The sequence below is a fragment of the Bufo gargarizans genome, chromosome 4, assembly GCF_014858855.1.
Source record: "Bufo gargarizans isolate SCDJY-AF-19 chromosome 4, ASM1485885v1, whole genome shotgun sequence".
Taxonomy (NCBI): domain Eukaryota; kingdom Metazoa; phylum Chordata; class Amphibia; order Anura; family Bufonidae; genus Bufo; species Bufo gargarizans.
The window spans coordinates 47,265,644-47,286,593 of record NC_058083.1 but is presented as its reverse complement, the minus strand read 5'-3'; the positions used below and the strand labels follow the sequence as shown (position 1 = coordinate 47,286,593).

The window sequence follows — 20,950 nt, the reverse complement described above, 5'->3', positions numbered from 1 at the left end:
TGAAAACACCTGAACAATGCCAAGAACTCCAGCATGCTCTGTTTTTGAAAAGTTTTTGAAACAAGAAAGACTAAAAGTGCCACTTAATGAACAGCAACGCCAGCAGCAAAGAAACTCCTGCTTTTCATATTTCCCATAAACCTTCAGCCAACATCTGGAGCCGGTGTTTTTACCGGAAAAAAAAGTACCAGAAAACGCAGGCGCAAACACCACTAAACACTCAAAAGTGCAGAAAAATACCATCAAAAACCGAACTGCACTACAAAAATGTGTTAAACAGCAGAGGTCGGTAAGCACAGCAGCTCCCTACTGTCCTTCTAGCCCACCTCTTTGTAACGACTGTCTTCTCTCAGCTGCTTCTGTGACTCCCATCTTTCCCAACTCGCTGTTTTGCCTGCTGTTTGTAAAAGCTACCTGCTTGTCCTACTATGTTCTCCCAACTGCTTTCTTGGCTTTAGTTTTCCTCCTAATAACTTTTTGTTTCCCCAGCTTGTTCTTTGGCTCACCATCTTCTAAGGCTATTTTCATACTAGCGTTTTTGCTGGATCCTTCATGGATCAGAAAAAATGCTTCTATTACTGATAATACAACCGTCTGCATAAGTTATGAACGGATCCGGTTGTAAAATCTTTAACATAGCCAAGACGGATTCGTCATGATGAACTGCATTGAAGATCAATGGGTGACGGATCCATTTTCTATTGTGTCAGATAAAACGGATCCGTCCCCATTGACGGATCTATCTTTGACCACACCACATTGCGGACAGAAAAACGCTGCTTGCAGCGTTTTTCTGTCCGCGATGGGGACACAACCAAACGGAGCGGAATGCATTCTGGTGCACCCCATTTCATTCAGTTCAGTTTTGTCCCCATTGACAATGAATGGGGACAAAAAGGAAGAGTTTTCGCCCGCTATTGAGATCCTATGACGGATCTCAATAGCGGAAAGGGAAAGCGCAAGTGTGAAATTAACCTAAGATGTATTTTTTTTAGCCCACCAGTTATGACCTTCTACTTCTTCTATCATCTACCTCCATGCTCTACCATCTGCATCCTTGGCCCAACATCTTCTGTGGCTCATCATCTTCTCCCATCTCTTTGGCCAAACATCTTCTATTAACTGCGTCTGTAGCCCACCATCCTCTGTAAACTGCTTTCTCTGGCCTCAACTGTCTGCAATCTGTTTCTTTGACTCACCATCTGCTACCAACTGATTCCTTGACCCTCCATTTACAACCATCTGCCTTTTCCACCACTGGTCTCACTGCCCCACCATATTCTACCATGTGCCTCTTTGGCCCACCTTCTTCTATTAGATGGCTCCTTGGCTTTTCTTTTCCTACCATCTGCCTCTTTGGCCTACCATCTTCTACCAACTGGATTTTTGGCTTGCAATCTACTTTCAACATGTATGGACATCCATACATCTGCTTCTTTGGCCCTCTGTGTTATACCGATTGCCTTTGTTGTGCATCATATTTTGCTTGCTTCTTCGGTCAGTCATACTTTACAGTCTACTTCTGTGGCCCTCCATCTTCCTCCCTGTCCCTTCATTGTCTACTATCAGCTCTTTAGGCCCACCATCTTCCATCATATCCATCTTTGGCCCACCATCTTCTACCATATCTCTCTTTGGCCCACCATTTTCTACCATATGCTTCTTTGGCCCACCATCTTCTACCATATCCCTATTTGGTCCACCATATTCTACCATATCCCTGTTTTGCCCACTATCTTCTAACATATCGTTCTTTGGACTGCCATCTTCTACTATATGCTTTTTTGGCCCACTATCTTCTCACCACTACCATATTTTGTCACCATTTTTTTCATAACTCCTGCTGTAACCCAGAATCTTACCCCAGGGTTTCCCCTCTCGCTCCAAATAACTATTTACCTAACCATTTTTAATCTTAGTGGTTTGATGAGAAATTACCATTTCCTATCACGAGTTTACCTGAAAGAAATGTTCACTTTTTCAATACTCACATGTAGCATTTCATTTTTTAAATCTCATTTCTCCTCCTGTAGAAAACATTTTGCGTCGGTATAGAGAAATAGCATTTCTCCCTTGGAGATACAATCACATTGATGCTAAATGTCACCACTTGATGCCTTCCGACTGTAGACACAGCCTCGACATGTTTACCAGCCATTATTCCCGTATGACTGGGCTGATTGTTGCTTTTTGTAGCAGGAGATGTAGTGAACATCATATTTACAGCACTTATTGTCAAGCTTCACGCCGGAATCAGGCATTACCATTGCATTTGTTCTGATGTGCTTGAGAAACATTTCAATCTTTTAAGCTAGTCTACATAATCATGGCTGTGCCACCAAAGTAGCCTTCAAAATCTTGAAAAAAAGGCACAGTCCACGTCATCGTAAGTTTACATTCTTCCTTGACCAAAGGCCCATTGACCAATCCAATAAAGTTATGTGGTCTTTGCACCTCCTCAGGCACCAATAATTTTCTACCTTTGCACCCCCTCTAGGTAGGCTCTTGCAGCTACTTGTGGTCCTATGATGGACTCCTCTTGTAAATAGGCTTCTGTGAATTTTCCAACTTCTTTACTGATCTTTGCAAGTTCTCGTATTTAAGGTGGGGAACTCTACGGCAGTGGCAGGAGATGCCTCAAGATTCTTGTCATTTTTGGAAGTTTGGCTCTTCCTCTCTATAGCGATTAATTGAGATCGGGGACGATGATTTCCACATCACAAGTCATAGCAGCCATACTACTCTCCCTGCACTTCTTGTCCATATATTAGCAATGGAACATAGTCACCACCGTCCTATGGCGGAAAGCTGAAGGAGTCTTAGGAGTGTGTCTGTAGACTACAGTGAAGTTTAGTGTATTAGGACATAACGTCCAACGGTGGCCATTAGACTACACGGACAAACAATGTAACATCACTATAGATGCATTCCTGGTGAGGGCCATGACCCACTGGCCAAGACCAACTTTTCCCAAGAGAGAAACCGATGGGACCTAAAGAGGAAAGTCCCCCAATAGAAAGACAATGGCTTCTTTACCTTTGCAGTCGGTGACCACTGGTTGTCCGAAAATGTGCGAAAGGCAATGACCCATTAGAAGCTCCACCTGCGGTGGTCCAACACGGCGCCCCCTTCATTGTCAGCCAAGCACAGCGCTGTCTGTCTAGTAGTGGCTGTGCCTGGAACTGCAGCTCTGTCCCATTTACATTAATGGGACTAAAATGCAGTGAGCTGCAGTACCAGACACGACCACTACTAAAAGTGCAGCGCTCTGGCATGGTGGACAATGAAGGGGGCGCTGCGCCTTTAAGCAGCTGGTCCGTGAGGCTGCTGAGAGTCAGACGTGATATTGGTGGTTTTCCATTGACCATGACATGACGTCACTAGGGAGGCCACTGGAATCAAGGCAGAGCATCGGTGGCAGGAGGCAGGATTTTGCTGCAGGGAATTTCTGCTGCTGACAACCTCAGGGTGCAGGAGTCAGTGACAGCTGAGGAGGAGCAGAGACATGGGGACAGGCAGGTTATTAGGAAGAGTACACCCCTCCAAACCCTCACCCTGAAGGTAGCGTAGTCAAGTCTTCTTTCTACATCATGTCAGACCCTTCTCAAAGTAAGCTCACAATGCTAGTCTAAAGCAATGGTCTCCAACCTCCAGTAGTTACAAAACTACAACTCCCATCATGCCCTGACAGAGGGTGCATATGAATTTTGTCAGCTCCTGAAATAAATGCAGAAATCTGTCAGGGAACACAGGGGGGCATTTCCCTCTCATCTGTGTGAGGCTCAGAGCGCAGACATGGGGGAGGGCTCCTGCTCCAGCCAGTTGCCTTACAGACAGGAGGGGGCTGATCTTCTTGGAGACAGATATAAGAATTCTATATATAAATAAGGAAAGGAGGGGATTCAAGGGATATTCCATGGGATATGCCATCAATGCCTAAGACACCTACCAAACCTCCCTTTTGCTGCAGTCTCCATGGTGTTCAATGAATGCTTCATTGGAAATTAGGATTCCCCCTAATAAACCTGAAGAAATAAGGGGATTCCCAATTCAATTATGGAGGTGATGAAGGTATAAGGCAGAGCTGTGATGCCATCCTATTACTGAGCAGAGTGGACTCTGTCAATAAGGCTCCATTCACACGTCAGCAATTTAGTTCCGCAATTCCGTTCCCCGAAAAAATAGAACATGTCCTATTCTTGTCCGCAATCGCGGATAAGAATAGGCATTTTCTATTAAGTGCCAGCGATGTGTGGTCCGCAAAATGCGGAACACACATCGCTGATGTCTGTGTTCGAATCCGTGGATCCGCAAAACACACACGGACGTGTGAATGGACCCTAAAATGTAACTTTTAATAAGTATATAAAATTGATAGACCATCGAAAACAATAGAACACAAGACAAAATTGGTAGCCTCAAGAGACTGTCACCTCATCAGATGTAGCCAGAGATGACTCTATATAGTACGCAACAAACAATCATTCAGCATTGCTATATTCAGTATGCACCGCGGCATCCAGGGGGTCGGAAAAATACCGCTGTCTCTTCCTCCCTCTGGAGATGTTGTCGGATGTTCTGAGCTTTCATCCGGATGTCGCCCCCTACAGCCTGGGAAAGGACCGAGGCGGATATCTAATAGGCACGTCCTAATATATCCCTGCATTGCCCTACCAGGTGGCCACTCTGCCCCTGATACCTACCAGAGGGTTGCCCTTATGTGATATATGTTGTGCAGTATATATGCACTGTTATATATGTCCTGTATGTACAGACGTGTATGATGCCAGCATGTTACTGAGCTCTGCGCAGGGCACAATAGAACATTTTCGCAGTCGGAGGCCCATCTGGCAGTGGGGGTTACCTCCGCATCGATGCCAGGTTTTTGCCCAGAAGTTATATTTAGGTTTCTGTGCAGTGTTCAGATGAAGGTTTCTGTGAAACAGGAAGTGTAAATACAGAAAGACACAAAGTATCGGCCGACTGTGTGATACAATGTAACCGCTACTCCGAACACAGCACTACAACCCTCATCATGTAATGTTACTGGATGTTACTATAGAATCTGTGACCTTCAGGGACAGTGTGCTGCTGAGCTGTGTATCCAAGCCTGCTGTGTGATACTGCGCTGCTGAGCGGTGTATCCAAGCCTGCTGTGTGATACTGCGCTGCTGAGCTGTGTATCCAAGCCTGCTGTGTGATACTGTGCTGCTGAGCTGTGTATCCAAGCCTGCTGTGTGATACTGTGCTGCTGAGCTGTGTATCCAAGCCTGCTGTGTGATACTGCGCTGCTGAGCTGTGTATCCAAGCCTGCTGTGTGATACTGCGCTGCTGAGCTGTGTATCCAAGCCTGCTGTGTGATACTGCGCTGCTGAGCTGTGTATCCAAGCCTGCTGTGTGATACTGCGCTGCTGAGCTGTGTATCCAAACCTGCTGTGTGATACTGCGCTGCTGAGCTGTGTATCCAAGCCTGCTGTGTGATACTGCGCTGCTGTGCTGTGTATCCAAGCCTGCTGTGTGATACTGCGCTGCTGAGCTGTGTATCCAAGCCTGCTGTGTGATACTGCGCTGCTGAGCTGTGTATCCAAGCCTGCTGTGTGATACTGCGCTGCTGAGCTGTGTATCCAAGCCTGCTGTGTGATACTGCGCTGCTGAGCTGTGTATCCAAGCCTGCTGTGTGATACTGCGCTGCTGAGCTGTGTATCCAAGCCTGCTGTGTGATACTGCGCTGCTGAGCTGTGTATCCAAGCCTGCTGTGTGATACTGTGCTGCTGAACTGTGTATCCAAGCCTGCTGTGTGGTACTGTGCTGCTGAGCTGTGTATCCAAGCCTGCTGTGTGGTGCTGTGCTGCTGAGCTGTGTATCCAAGCCTGCTGTGTGATACTGTGCTGCTGAGCTGTGTATCCAAGCCTGCTGTGTGATACTGCGCTGCTGAGCTGTGTATCCAAGCCTGCTGTGTGATACTGCGCTGCTGAGCTGTGTATCCAAGCCTGCTGTGTGATACTGCGCTGCTGAGCTGTGTATCCAAGCCTGCTGTGTGATACTGCGCTGCTGAGCTGTGTATCCAAGCCTGCTGTGTGATATTGTGCTGCTGAGCTGTGTATCCAAGCCTGCTGTGTGATACTGTGCTGCTGAGCTGTGTATCCAAGCCTGCTGTGTGATATTGTGCTGCTGAGCTGTGTATCCAAGCCTGCTGTGTGATATTGTGCTGCTGAGCTGTGTATCCAAGCCTGCTGTGTGATATTGTGCTGCTGAGCTGTGTATCCAAGCCTGCTGTGTGATATTGTGCTGCTGAGCTGTGTATCCAAGCCTGCTGTGTGATACTGCGCTGCTGAGCTGTGTATCCAAGCCTGCTGTGTGATACTGCGCTGCTGAGCTGTGTATCCAAGCCTGCTGTGTGATACTGCGCTGCTGAGCTGTGTATCCAAGCCTGCTGTGTGATATTGTGCTGCTGAGCTGTGTATCCAAGCCTGCTGTGTGATACTGCGCTGCTGAGCTGTGTATCCAAGCCTGCTGTGTGATACTGCGCTGCTGAGCTGTGTATCCAAGCCTGCTGTGCGATACTGTGCTGCTGAGCTGTGTATCCAAGCCTGCTGTGTGATATTGTGCTGCTGAGCTGTGTATCCAAGCCTGCTGTGTGATATTGTGCTGCTGAGCTGTGTATCCAAGCCTGCTGTGTGATACTGTGCTGCTGAGCTGTGTATCCAAGCCTGCTGTGTGATATTGTGCTGCTGAGCTGTGTATCCAAGCCTGCTGTGTGATACTGCGCTGCTGAGCTGTGTATCCAAGCCTGCTGTGTGATACTGCGCTGCTGAGCTGTGTATCCAAGCCTGCTGTGCGATACTGTGCTGCTGAGCTGTGTATCCAAGCCTGCTGTGTGATATTGTGCTGCTGAGCTGTGTATCCAAGCCTGCTGTGTGATATTGTGCTGCTGAGCTGTGTATCCAAGCCTGCTGTGTGATACTGTGCTGCTGACTGAGCTGTGTATCCAAGCCTGCTGTGTGATACTGTGCTGCTGAACTGTGTATCCAAGCCTGCTGTGTGATACTGCGCTGCTGAGCTGTGTATCCAAGCCTGCTGTGTGATATTGTGCTGCTGAGCTGTGTATCCAAGCCTGCTGTGTGATATTGTGCTGCTGAGCTGTGTATCCAAGCCTGCTGTGTGGTGCTGTGCTGCTAAGCTGTGTATCCAAGCCTGCTGTGTGATACTGTGCTGCTGAGCTGTGTATCCAAGCCTGCTGTGTGATACTGCGCTGCTGAGCTGTGTATCCAAGCCTGCTGTGTGATATTGTGCTGCTGAGCTGTGTATCCAAGCCTGCTGTGTGGTGCTGTGCTGCTGAGCTGTGTATCCAAGCCTGCTGTGTGATACTGTGCTGCTGAACTGTGTATCCAAGCCTGCTGTGTGATACTGTGCTGCTGAGCTGTGTATCCAAGCCTGCTGTGTGATACTGTGCTGCTGAGCTGTGTATCCAAGCCTGCTGTGTGATACTGCGCTGCTGAGATGTTGTATCTAATCCTGCCATGTGTGATACTGTCTGCGCAGTCTGTGTATCTAATCCTATCATGTGTGATACTGTCTGTGCATTCTGTGTATCTAAGCCTATCATATGTGATACTGTCTAGAATGCCGTGTATCTAACCGCATCACGTGGGATCCTGTTTGCTGAGATGCTGTATCTAAACCTGTCATGTGTGATACTGACTGCTGAATCTGTGTATCTAATCCTATCATGTGTGATACTGTCTACTGATCAGTGTATCTAATCCTATCCTGTGTGATACTGTCTGACGAGCTGTGTATCTAATCCTATCATGTGTGATACTGTATGCTGAGCTGTGTATCTAATCCTTTCATGTGTGATACTGTCTGCTGAGCTGTGTATCTAATCCTATCATGTGTGATACTGTCTGCTGAGCTGTGTATCTAATCCTATCATGTGTGATAGTCTGCTGAGCTGTGTATCTAATCCTATCCTGTGTGATACTGTCTGCTGAGCTGTGTATCTAATCCTATCATGTGTGATACTGCCTGCTGAGCTGTGTATCTAATCCTATCCTGTGTGATACTGTCTGCTGAGCTGTGTATCTAATCCTATCCTGTGTGATACTGTCTGCTGAGCTGTGTATCTAATCCTATCATGTGTGATACAGTCTGCTGAGCTGTGTATCTAATCCTATCATGTGTGATACTGTCTGCTGAGCTGTGTATCTAATCCTATCCTGTGTGATACTGTCTGCTGATCTGTGTATCTAATCCTATCATGTGTGATACTGTCTGCTGAGCTGTGTATCTAATCCTATCATGTGTGATACTGTCTGCTGAGCTGTGTATCTAATCCTTTCATGTGTGATACTGTCTGCTGAGCTGTGTATCTAATCCTATCCTGTGTGATACTGTCTGCTGATCTGTGTATCTAATCCTTTCATGTGTGATACCGTCTGCTGAGCTGTGTATCTAATCATGTGTGATACTGTCTGCTGAGCTGTGTATCTAATCCTATCATGTGTGATACAGTCTGCTGAGCTGTGTATCCAATCCTATCCTGTGTGATACTGTCTGCTGAGCTGTGTATCTAATCCTATCATGTGTGATACTGTCTGCTGAGCTGTTTATCTAATCCTATCATGTGTGATACTCTCTGCTGAGCTGTGTATCTAATCTTACCATGTGTGATACTGCCTGCTGAGCTGTGTATCTAATCCTATCCTGTGTGATACGTCTGCTGAGCTGTGTATCTAATCCTATCCTGTGTGATACTGTCTGCTGAGCTGTGTATCTAATCCTATCATGTGTGATACTGTCTGCTGAGCTGTGTATCTAATCCTATCATGTGTGATACTGTCTGCTGAGGTGTGTATCTAATCCTATCATGTGTGATACTGTCTGCTGATCTGTGTATCTCATCCTACCCTGTGTGATACTGTCTGCTGAGCTGTGTATCTAATCCTATCCTGTGTGATACTGTCTGCTGAGCTGTGTATCTAATCCTATCATGTGTGATACTGCCTGCTGAGCTGTGTATCTAATCCTATCCTGTGTGATACTGTCTGCTGAGCTGTGTATCTAATCCTATCATGTGTGATACTGTCTGCTGAGCTGTGTATCTAATCCTATCCTGTGTGATACTGTCTGCTGAGCTGTGTATCTAAGCCTATCATGTGTGATACTGTCTGCTGAGCTGTGTATCTAATCCTATCCTGTGTGATACTGTCTGCTGAGCTGTGTATCTAATCCTATCCTGTGTGATACTGTCTGCTGAGCTGTGTATCTAATCCTATCCTGTGTGATACTGACTGCTGAGCTGTGTATCTAATCCTATCCTGTGTGATACTGTCCGCTGAGCTGTGTATCTAATCCTATCATGTGTGATACTGTCCGCTGATCTGTGTATCTAATCCTATCATGTGTGATACTGTCTGCTGAGCTGTGTATCTAATCCTATCCTGTGTGATACTGTCTGCTGAGCTGTGTATCTAATCCTATCCTGTGTGATACTGTCTGCTGAGCTGTGTATCTAATCCTATCCTGTGTGATACTGTCTGCTGAGCTGTGTATCTAATCCTACCCTGTGTGATACTGTCTGCTGAGCTGTGTATCTAATCCTATCCTGTGTGATACTGTCTGCTGAGCTGTGTATCTAATCCAATCATGTGTGATACTGTCCGCTGATCTGTGTATCTAATCCTATCCTGTGTGATACTGTCTGCTGAGCTGTGTATCTAATCCTATCATGTGTGATACTGTCTGCTGAGCTGTGTATCTAATCCTATCCTGTGTGATACTTTCTGCTGAGCTGTGTATCTAATCCTATCCTGTGTGATACTGTCTGCTGAGCTGTGTATCTAATCCTATCCTGTGTGACACTGTCTGCTGAGCTGTGTATCTAATCCTATCCTGTGTGATACTGTCTGCTGAGCTGTGTATCTAATCCTATCATGTGTGATACTGCCTGCTGAGCTGTGTATCTAAGCCTATCCTGTGTGATACTGTCTGCTGAGCTGTGTCTCTAATCCAATCCTGTGTGATACTGTCTGCTGAGCTGTGTATCTAATCCTATCATGTGTGATACTGTCTGCTGAGCTGTGTATCTAATCCTATTATGCGTGATACTGTCTGCTGAGCTGTGTATCTAATCCTGTCCTGTGTGATACTGTCTGCTGAGCTGTGTATCTAATCCTATCCTGTGTGATACTTTCTGCTGAGCTGTGTATCTAATCCTGTCCTGTGTGATACTGTCTGCTGAGCTGTGTATCTAATCCTATCATGTGTGATACTGTCTGATGAGCTGTGTATCTAATCCTATCCTGTGTGATACTGTCTGCTGAGCTGTGTATCTAATCCTGTCCTGTGTGATACTGCCTGCTGAGCTGTGTATCTAATCCTATCATGTGTGATACTGTCTGCTGAGCTGTGTATCTAATCCTATCATGTGTGATACTGCCTGCTGAGCTGTGTATCTAATCCTATCATGTGTGATACTGCCTGCTGAGCTGTGTATCTAATCCTGTCCTGTGTGATACTGTCTGCTGAGCCGTGTATCTAATCCTATCCTGTGTGATACTGTCTGCTGAGCCGTGTATCTAATCCTATCATGTGTGATACTGTCTGCTGAGCTGTGTATCTAATCCTATTCTGTGTGATACTGTCTGCTGAGCTGTGTATCTAATCCTATCATGTGTGATAATGCCTGCTGATCAGTGTATCTAATCCTACCATGTGTGATACTGTCTGCTGAGCTGTGTATCTAATCCTATCCTGTGTGATACTCCCTGCTGAGCTGTGTATCTAATCCTATCATGTGTGATACTGTCTGCTGAGCTGTGTATCTAGTCCTATCCTGTGTGATACTGTCTGCTGAGCTGTGTATCTAATCCTATCATGTGTGATACTGTCTGCTGAGCTGTGTATCTAATCCTATCATGTGTGATACTGTCCGCTGATCTGTGTATCTAATCCTATCATGTGTGATACTGTCTGCTGAGCGGTGTATCTAATCCTATCATGTGTGATACTGTCTGCTGAGCTGTGTATCTAATCCTATCCTGTGTGATACTGTCTGCTGAGCTGTGTATCTAATCCTATCATGTGTGATACTGACTGCTGAGCTGTGTATCTAATCCTCTCCTGTGTGATACTGCCTGCTGAGCTGTGTATCTAATCCTATCCTGTGTGATACTGTCTGCTGAGCTGTGTATCTAATCCTATCCTGTGTGATACTGTCTGCTGAGCTGTGTATCTAATCCTATCCTGTGTGATACTGTCTGCTGAGCCGTGTATCTAATCCTGTCCTGTGTGATACTGTCTGCTGAGCTGTGTATCTAATCCTATCATGTGTGATACTGTCTGCTGAGCTGTGTATCTAATCCTATCCTGTGTGATACTGTCTGCTGAGCCTGTGTATCTAATCCTATCCTGTGTGATACTGTCTGCTGAGCCTGTGTATCTAATCCTATCCTGTGTGATACTGTCTGCTGAGCCGTGTATCTAATCCTATCCTGTGTGATACTGTCTGCTGAGCCGTGTATCTAATCCTGTCCTGTGTGATACTGTCTGCTGAGCCGTGTATCTAATCCTGTCCTGTGTGATACTGTCTGCTGAGCTGTGTATCTAATCCTATCCTGTGTGATACTGTCTGCTGAGCTGTGTATCTAATCCTATCCTGTGTGATACTGTCTGCTGAGCTGTGTATCTAATCCTATCCTGTGTGATACTGTCTGCTGAGCTGTGTATCTAATCCTATCCTGTGTGATACTGTCTGCTGAGCTGTGTATCTAATCCTATCCTGTGTGATACTGTCTGCTGAGCTGTGTATCTAATCCTATCCTGTGTGATACTGTCTGCTGAGCTGTGTATCTAATCCTATCCTGTGTGATACTGTCTGCTGAGCTGTGTATCTAATCCTATCCTGTGTGATACTGTCTGCTGAGCTGTGTATCTAATCCTATCCTGTGTGATACTGTCTGCTGAGCTGTGTATCTAATCCTATCCTGTGTGATACTGTCTGCTGAGCTGTGTATCTAATCCTATCCTGTGTGATACTGTCTGCTGAGCTGTGTATCTAATCCTATCCTGTGTGATACTGTCTGCTGAGCTGTGTATCTAATCCTATCCTGTGTGATACTGTCTGCTGAGCTGTGTATCTAATCCTATCCTGTGTGATACTGTCTGCTGAGCTGTGTATCTAATCCTATCCTGTGTGATACTGTCTGCTGAGCTGTGTATCTAATCCTATCCTGTGTGATACTGTCTGCTGAGCTGTGTATCTAATCCTATCCTGTGTGATACTGTCTGCTGAGCTGTGTATCTAATCCTATCCTGTGTGATACTGTCTGCTGAGCTGTGTATCTAATCCTATCCTGTGTGATACTGTCTGCTGAGCTGTGTATCTAATCCTATCCTGTGTGATACTGTCTGCTGAGCTGTGTATCTAATCCTATCCTGTGTGATACTGTCTGCTGAGCTGTGTATCTAATCCTATCCTGTGTGATACTGTCTGCTGAGCTGTGTATCTAATCCTATCCTGTGTGATACTGTCTGCTGAGCTGTGTATCTAATCCTATCCTGTGTGATACTGTCTGCTGAGCTGTGTATCTAATCCTATCCTGTGTGATACTGTCTGCTGAGCTGTGTATCTAATCCTATCCTGTGTGATACTGTCTGCTGAGCTGTGTATCTAATCCTATCCTGTGTGATACTGTCCTGCTGAGCTGTGTATCTAATCCTATCCTGTGTGATACTGTCTGCTGAGCTGTGTATCTAATCCTATCCTGTGTGATACTGTCTGCTGAGCTGTGTATCTAATCCTATCCTGTGTGATACTGTCTGCTGAGCTGTGTATCTAATCCTATCCTGTGTGATACTGTCTGCTGAGCTGTGTATCTAATCCTATCCTGTGTGATACTGTCTGCTGAGCTGTGTATCTAATCCTATCCTGTGTGATACTGTCTGCTGAGCTGTGTATCTAATCCTATCCTGTGTGATACTGTCTGCTGAGCTGTGTATCTAATCCTATCCTGTGTGATACTGTCTGCTGAGCTGTGTATCTAATCCTATCCTGTGTGATACTGTCTGCTGAGCTGTGTATCTAATCCTATCCTGTGTGATACTGTCTGCTGAGCTGTGTATCTAATCCTATCCTGTGTGATACTGTCTGCTGAGCTGTGTATCTAATCCTATCCTGTGTGATACTGTCTGCTGAGCTGTGTATCTAATCCTATCCTGTGTGATACTGCCTGCTGAGCTGTGTATCTAATCCTATCCTGTGTGATACTGTCTGCTGAGCTGTGTATCTAATCCTATCCTGTGTGATACTGTCTGCTGAGCTGTGTATCTAATCCTATCCTGTGTGATACTGTCTGCTGAGCTGTGTATCTAATCCTATCCTGTGTGATACTGTCTGCTGAGCTGTGTATCTAATCCTATCCTGTGTGATACTGTCTGCTGAGCTGTGTATCTAATCCTATCCTGTGTGATACTGTCTGCTGAGCTGTGTATCTAATCCTATCCTGTGTGATACTGTCTGCTGAGCTGTGTATCTAATCCTATCCTGTGTGATACTGTCTGCTGAGCTGTGTATCTAATCCTATCCTGTGTGATACTGTCTGCTGAGCTGTGTATCTAATCCTATCCTGTGTGATACTGTCTGCTGAGCTGTGTATCTAATCCTATCCTGTGTGATACTGTCTGCTGAGCTGTGTATCTAATCCTATCCTGTGTGATACTGTCTGCTGAGCTGTGTATATCCTAATCCTGTGATACCTGTGTGATACTGTGATACTGCTGCTGAGCTGTGTATCTAATCCTATCCTGTGTGATACTGTCTGCTGAGCTGTGTATCTAATCCTATCCTGTGTGATACTGTCTGCTGAGCTGTGTATCTAATCCTATCCTGTGTGATACTGTCTGCTGAGCTGTGTATCTAATCCTATCCTGTGTGATACTGTCTGCTGAGCTGTGTATCTAATCCTATCCTGTGTGATACTGTCTGCTGAGCTGTGTATCTAATCCTATCCTGTGTGATACTGTCTGCTGAGCTGTGTATCTAATCCTATCCTGTGTGATACTGTCTGCTGAGCTGTGTATCTAATCCTATCCTGTGTGATACTGTCTGCTGAGCTGTGTATCTAATCCTATCCTGTGTGATACTGTCTGCTGAGCTGTGTATCTAATCCTATCCTGTGTGATACTGTCTGCTGAGCTGTGTATCTAATCCTATCCTGTGTGATACTGTCTGCTGAGCTGTGTATCTAATCCTATCATGAGTGATACTGCCTGCTGAGCTGTGTATCTAATCCTATCATGTGTGATACTGTCTGCTGAGCTGTGTATCTAATCCTATCCTGTGTGATACTGTCTGCTGAGCTGTGTATCTAATCCTATCCTGTGTGATACTGTCTGCTGAGCTGTGTATCTCATCCTACCCTGTGTGATACTGCCTGCTGAGCTGTGTATCTAATCCTCTCCTGTGTGATACTGTCTGCTGAGCTGTGTATCTGATGATATAATGATACAGAACAGAATTCCTGTGGGAGGCCCTCAGCAGTGAAGTGGTTAACCTGTGCACGTTCGCCTCCGTCCTTCCGCGTTGTCGGTTTGGCGCTTCCTCTACATTACACGACGGCGGACCCCGGGTCACTGACAGCCTGTCCGGTACAGGAGGACGCACCGATCTCTTCTACATCTGCCAGACACTCTGAAGGAACACGACCGAGGCGTAATCAGCCATACAAGGAGCGGAGGTTTGTATCTGCACCCTTTCATCTCCAGGGTGCACCTCATGTATCTCCGTACTGCACATGTATATGACATACAGGACAATAGACCTGATCTCCAACTGTGACCTTCAGAACTCCAGAAGATCCCCCTCCCCCACATACCTATACTCTGCATAGAGCCCTGAGAAATCTTCTATTCATTAACCCCCCCGTCCCCCAACCTTTATTACAGGGTGATGAATATTAGATACCAGACATTCATGTCATATTCTAATCCATGGTCTAAACCAGTCTAATTCTAACGTGAAAACATATCCAGCAGGACCGGTGACGTGACTACCATCCCTTAGTGACATTGTAGTCTTATAAAAACCTAATAGTGATACCCAATTATTTATGTCCCTTGCAATGTATGTTCATCGAGCTTGAGCAGACGTAGTGACCCGTATGTATGCCCCTGTATCTAAAGAAGTCTTTCCCACAAAGGGTTTCGCAGAGCCACGGGGTAGAAAACACTCAATACATTTAACCTAGAATAGTGGGCTCTATCCTGTGGCTCTCAAGCTTTTGTGAAACTACAACTCCCAGCATGCCCTGCAGGTAATTTCAGATCCACCGATTTGAGACCACGAGGATCGAGTATAACACTGGAATGCCTCCGCTGTCCTACACTAGTTCATCTCTACAGGCCATGATGGATAAAAAGGAGGAGTTACCCCATAAAACATATAGGGATCTATGGCCTAGAGGGAGATGAAAGACAACCATCAATGCTGGAATGTGATACTGCTACGTTGTGCATACACGGTACCAACTCTGCCTACTGCATGATCAACGATCAGTCAAGACGACTACGTACCCTTATAGCTGGAGGGTGAAGGCACAACAATAAGACTGCTGGCACAATATACTGTACGTACCGTAACAATGGCAAAAAGCGAGGACAGTTTTGTTATTTTGTATACTAGATGGAAGCTACAAAACTACAGTCCATCAGTTCTGCTTACATGTTCATCAAGCCAGGGCAACTCAAGTCACCTATATACACTTGTACCCAGAGGGTGAAGGCACATACATAACGGCTGGCACATCATACCAATGCATAATTCAAGAGATTCTTGTGAGTTTGTATACTGCATGGTACTAGTATTTATACAAAATAGTAGCTTTGTTACTATTTGTATGTGCAGTAAGACAGCTCAAGTCAGCTATATACCCTTACACCTAGCGGGTGAGAGCACAACACCAGAGCATTTTGCAGTGGCATAATGCATAAGACAATCTTGGTATTTTGTATACAGCAGATTATAGATAAAAGGATCAGCTTCGTATTCAACAAGTCAATGTAGTTCAATTTACCTGTATACTTTTAAAACTAGAAGGTGAAGACACATACTGTATATAACTACTGGCATATAATACCATGGCACAGCACATAAAACACCTTTATTGTTTTATATATTGCCTGGACGATAGAGTATCAGCGCTGTGTCCTCATGTTCAACAAGCTTGTTCAAGCTCAATTCACCTAGATACCCTTATACCTAGAGGGTGAAGCACAATGCCATAACTACTGGCACATTATACCATGCTGGCACATTTTACTATGGCCTAACACATAAGGCAGTCTTGTTGTTTTGTATATTGCAGATTACAGATACAAAGTATCGACTATGGTATTGCAGCTCAATTCACCTCTGCACCCTTAAACCTAGAGGGTGAAGACACATCTGTAACTACTGGCACATTATACCATAGCGTAACACATAAGATCCCTCTGTTATTTTGTAGATTGCTTGGCAGATAGAGTATCAGCGCTGTGTCTTCATGTTCAACAAGCCCATTCAGCTCAATTCACCTAGATACTCTTACACCTAGAGGGTGAAGACACAATGACATAACTACTGGCACATTATACCATGCTGGCACATTTTACTATGGCCTAACACATAAGGCAATCTTGTTGTTTTGTATATTGCAGATTACAGATACAAAGCATCAGGTATGTTATTGCAGCTCAATTCACCTCTGCACCCTTAAACCTAGAGGGTGAAGACATATCTGTGACAACTGGCACATTATACCATAGCGTAACACATAAGATCCCTCTGTTATATTGTATATTGCTTGGCAGATAGAGTATCAGCGCTGTGTCTTCATGTTCAACAAGCTTGTTCAAGCTCAATTCACCTAGATACCCTTATACCTAGAGGGTGAAGACACAATGACATAACTACTGGCACATTATACCATGCGGGCACATTATACCATAGCGTAACACGTAAGATCCCTCTGTTATTTTGTATATTGCTTGGCAGATAGAGTATCAGCGCTGTGTCTTCATGTTCAACAAGCCCGTTCAGCTCAATTCTCCTAGATACCCTTATACCTAGAAGGCGATGACACAGCTGCTGGCACATTAAACCGTGGCATAAAGTATCAGATGCCCTTGTTATTCCTGCATTGTCTATTAGTTACAAAGTTTCCGCTTTCCTTGTGCCTACATGTCCAACACTTCCAGCTGTAGGATGATGCAGGAGATGGCCCATTATCAGGAGACACAAGGCATGAGATATCATGTTCGAAAGCACATTATTTTAGATGCCAAATACCAGCCTGGCATAGTACATGTTCAACAAGCTCATCACTAATATACCAATACCATAGACAGAAAGCAGCCTCCCTTATGTTATAAAGACGCAGGTCAGCCTATTGCAATACATGAGTCCTTCACAGGCAGACTACTGGATGAACTCGGAAAGGAATGGGTTAACACCTGTGCCTAGAGGGCGAATAGCTGCAAATGACAATGTGACCTAAAGCACCATCTACGGTGTCCGGTATCCAGAGAGCGAGGACGGATACATAATGTCCAGCATATACGACAGCAACACAGGCTTACGCTGTATTATAAAGAGCAATAGTCATCCCAGCTGTTTTGCAACTACAACTCCCAACATTCCCTGACAGCAAGTAAAAAAAAAATACCCCTAAGGCAGTGGTGTCCAACCTGTGGCAAAACTAAAACTCCCTGCATGCCCAGAGAGACGTTAGCTGTCTGGGCATGCTGAGAGTTGTAGTTTTGCCACAGCTGGAGGGCCGCAGGTTGCAGGCCACTGCCCTAAGAGGAACAGACACCAAGTGGGTAAAGGCGGCAGGAAACCACCGCACTAAGCACAAGCCAGGCTTGTACATTGTCCCCTCTGCTGGATACAAAGTATCAGTTCTGCCTATAACAATGCATAGGAGAAGGCGATTCAAAAGCAATCATTGACTATAAAGTATCAATTCCCCCAATTGTAAAACAAGTCGGTGCCAACTCTGCCCACGACCCAGCTCAAACTTGTAGCCGGAGGGCAGGCGAATGTATATAAGGTGCCAGCCATATTATAGGGTGACATAAGCAGCTCTTACCTGGCAATCGCCTTCCCCTGGTGCTGTCTATTTGAGTGTGGGGATGGAATGTGGCGGTGGGCAGGTGTGCGGGCGTGCTCCTCCTCTCCTCTGTGCTGCTGAATAGCTAGGAGGTCCCCCCCCCAGAGCATGCACACACCCCTGATTACTCAACACACTTCCTTATCTCATGCATGCTAGTGAAGAATGTGAGGGAAGCTCTGCCATCTCTAGCAAGGAAGTGGCAGCAGCAGCCCTCGTGTACATGGAGGGGCCCGTGTAATGTGCCCTGTAGGGAGGCAGGGACAATGGAGGGGGAGGGGGGGGGTAGGGGGGTAGGGGGGGGCAGGATTTATTCTCTTCTTCTTTAGATGACGACCGTGTTCATTCGCTGCGATTTGCAATCTGTCCGTCAGGGTGTTTAAAGGGGTGATCCAGCTGTCACTTGTTGAATAACAGGGGTCTATCCAAAGGGGTCACTAAACGGGGTGTCCGGGAGCTGCTAGTTACGCGTCTGGGAACCACAAAATTCATGGGGTTCTATAAAAGTGTTCAGTTTCAATGTCTCTGGTGTATAAATAGAATGCCAGAGTTACAGTGTGGACTGACTGAAATCTAACAGGAAATGGCTGCGCAATTAAAAGATGTACTGAAGAGCGGTGTGAAAACTGAAGTGAGATATTCACAGGTTCCTGTAAGAAGGCAAAAGAGATAATATAAATATATGTCATTCTGAGAGGGTGAGCGAAGGAGGGCCACGTAGGAAGTGACAACTGATGTCTAACCCAATTTATGTCAGCTGCTCCACCTCATGCAGCCATTGGCATGAGATATCAATTAACATGTCTCCTGCAGAAGTGCTAACCATGAAAGCCAGAATATAGGGCACATTTATTAAGACCGGCATTTTAGACGCTGGCTTTAAAAAGCCCCTGCGCTGGCGGTGGATCACTGAAGTTGTGTAGAGACCCCGGCCTCTCCATAGCTTCTGCGTATCCACCGCCGATTCTAAATGTAAGACAGCTTACATTTCACAGCTAAGAATATAACTACTATAATACTGCCTCCTATGTACAAGAATATAACTACTATAATACTGCTCCTATGTACAAGAATATAACTACTATAATACTGCCTCCTATGTACAAGAATATAACTACTATAATACTGCTCCTATGTACAAGAATATAACTACTATAATACTGCTCCTATGTACAAGAATATAACTACTATAATACTGCTCCTATGTACAAGAATATAACTACTATAATACTGTCTCCTATGTACAAGAATATAACTACTATAATACTGCCTCCTGTGTACAAGAATATAACTACTATAATACTGCCTCCTATGTACAAGAATATAACTACTATAATACTGCTCCTATGTACAAGAATATAACTACTATAATACTGCTCCTATGTACAAGAATATAACTATTATAATACTGCCTCCTATGTACAATAATATAACTACTATAATACTGCTCCTATGTACAAGAATATAACTACTATAATACTGCTCCTATGTACAAGAATATAACTACTATAATACTGCTCCTATGTACAATATATAACTACTATAATACTGCTCCTATGTACAAGAATATAACTACTATAATACTGCTCCTATGTACAAGAATATAACTACTATAATACTGCCTCCTATGTACAAGAATATAACTACTATAATACTGCTCCTATGTACAAGAATATAACTACTATAATACTGCTCCTATGTACAGGAATATAACTACTATAATACTGCTCCTATGTACAAGAATATAACTACTATAATACTGCTCCTATGTACAAGAATATAACTACTATAATACTGCTCCTATGTACAAGAATATAACTACTATAATACTGTCTCCTATGTACAAGAATATAACTACTATAATACTGCTCCTATGTACAAGAATATAACTACTATAATACTACTCCTATGTACAAGAATATAACTACTATAATACTGCTCCTATGTACAAGAATATAACTACTATAATACTGCTCCTATGTACAAGAATATAACTACTATAATACTGTCTCCTATGTACAAGAGTATAACTACTATAATACTGCTCCTATGTACAAGAATATAACTACTATAATACTGCTCCTATGTACAGGAATATAACTACTATAATACTGCTCCTATGTACAAGAATATAACTACTATAATACTGCTCCTATGTACAAGAATATAACTACTATAATACTGCCTCCTGTGTACAAGAATATAACTACTATAATACTGCTCCTATGTACAAGAATATAACTACTATAATACTGCTCCTATGTACAAGAATATAACTACTATAATACTGCTCCTATGTACAAGAATATAACTACTATAATACTGCTCCTATGTACAAGAATATAACTACTATAATACTGCCTCCTATGTACAAGAATATAACTACTATAATACTGCTCCTATGTACAAGAATATAACTACTATAATACTGCTCCTATGTACAAGAATATAACTACTATATTACTGCTCCTATGTACAAGAATATAACTACTATAATACTGCTCCTATGTACAAGAATATAACTACTATAATACTGCCTCCTATGTACAAGAATATAACTACTATTATACTGCTCCTATGTACAAGAATATAACTACTATAATACTGCTCCTATGTACAAGAATATAACTACTATAATACTGCTCCTAAGTACAAGAATATATCTACTATAATACTACTCCTATGTACAAGAATATAACTACTATAATACTGCCTCCTATGTACAAGAATATAACTACTATAATACTGCTCCTATGTACAAGAATATAACTACTATAATACTGCTCCTATGTACAAGAATA

At 44.2% G+C, this 20,950-nt stretch overlaps 1 protein-coding gene across 1 annotated transcript in view; it reads right to left on the bottom strand.

Annotated features, from left to right (window-relative positions):
- PTK2B (protein tyrosine kinase 2 beta) overlaps positions 1-18,250 on the bottom strand; it is a 164,281-nt gene extending 146,031 nt beyond the window's left edge. Inside the window, exon 1 of the mRNA XM_044292491.1 lies at positions 18,129-18,250. The gene's annotated coding sequence lies outside the window, so the exon portion shown is untranslated. The remainder of the gene's footprint in view (positions 1-18,128) is intronic.
- Between the last annotated feature and the right edge of the window lie 2,700 nt (positions 18,251-20,950).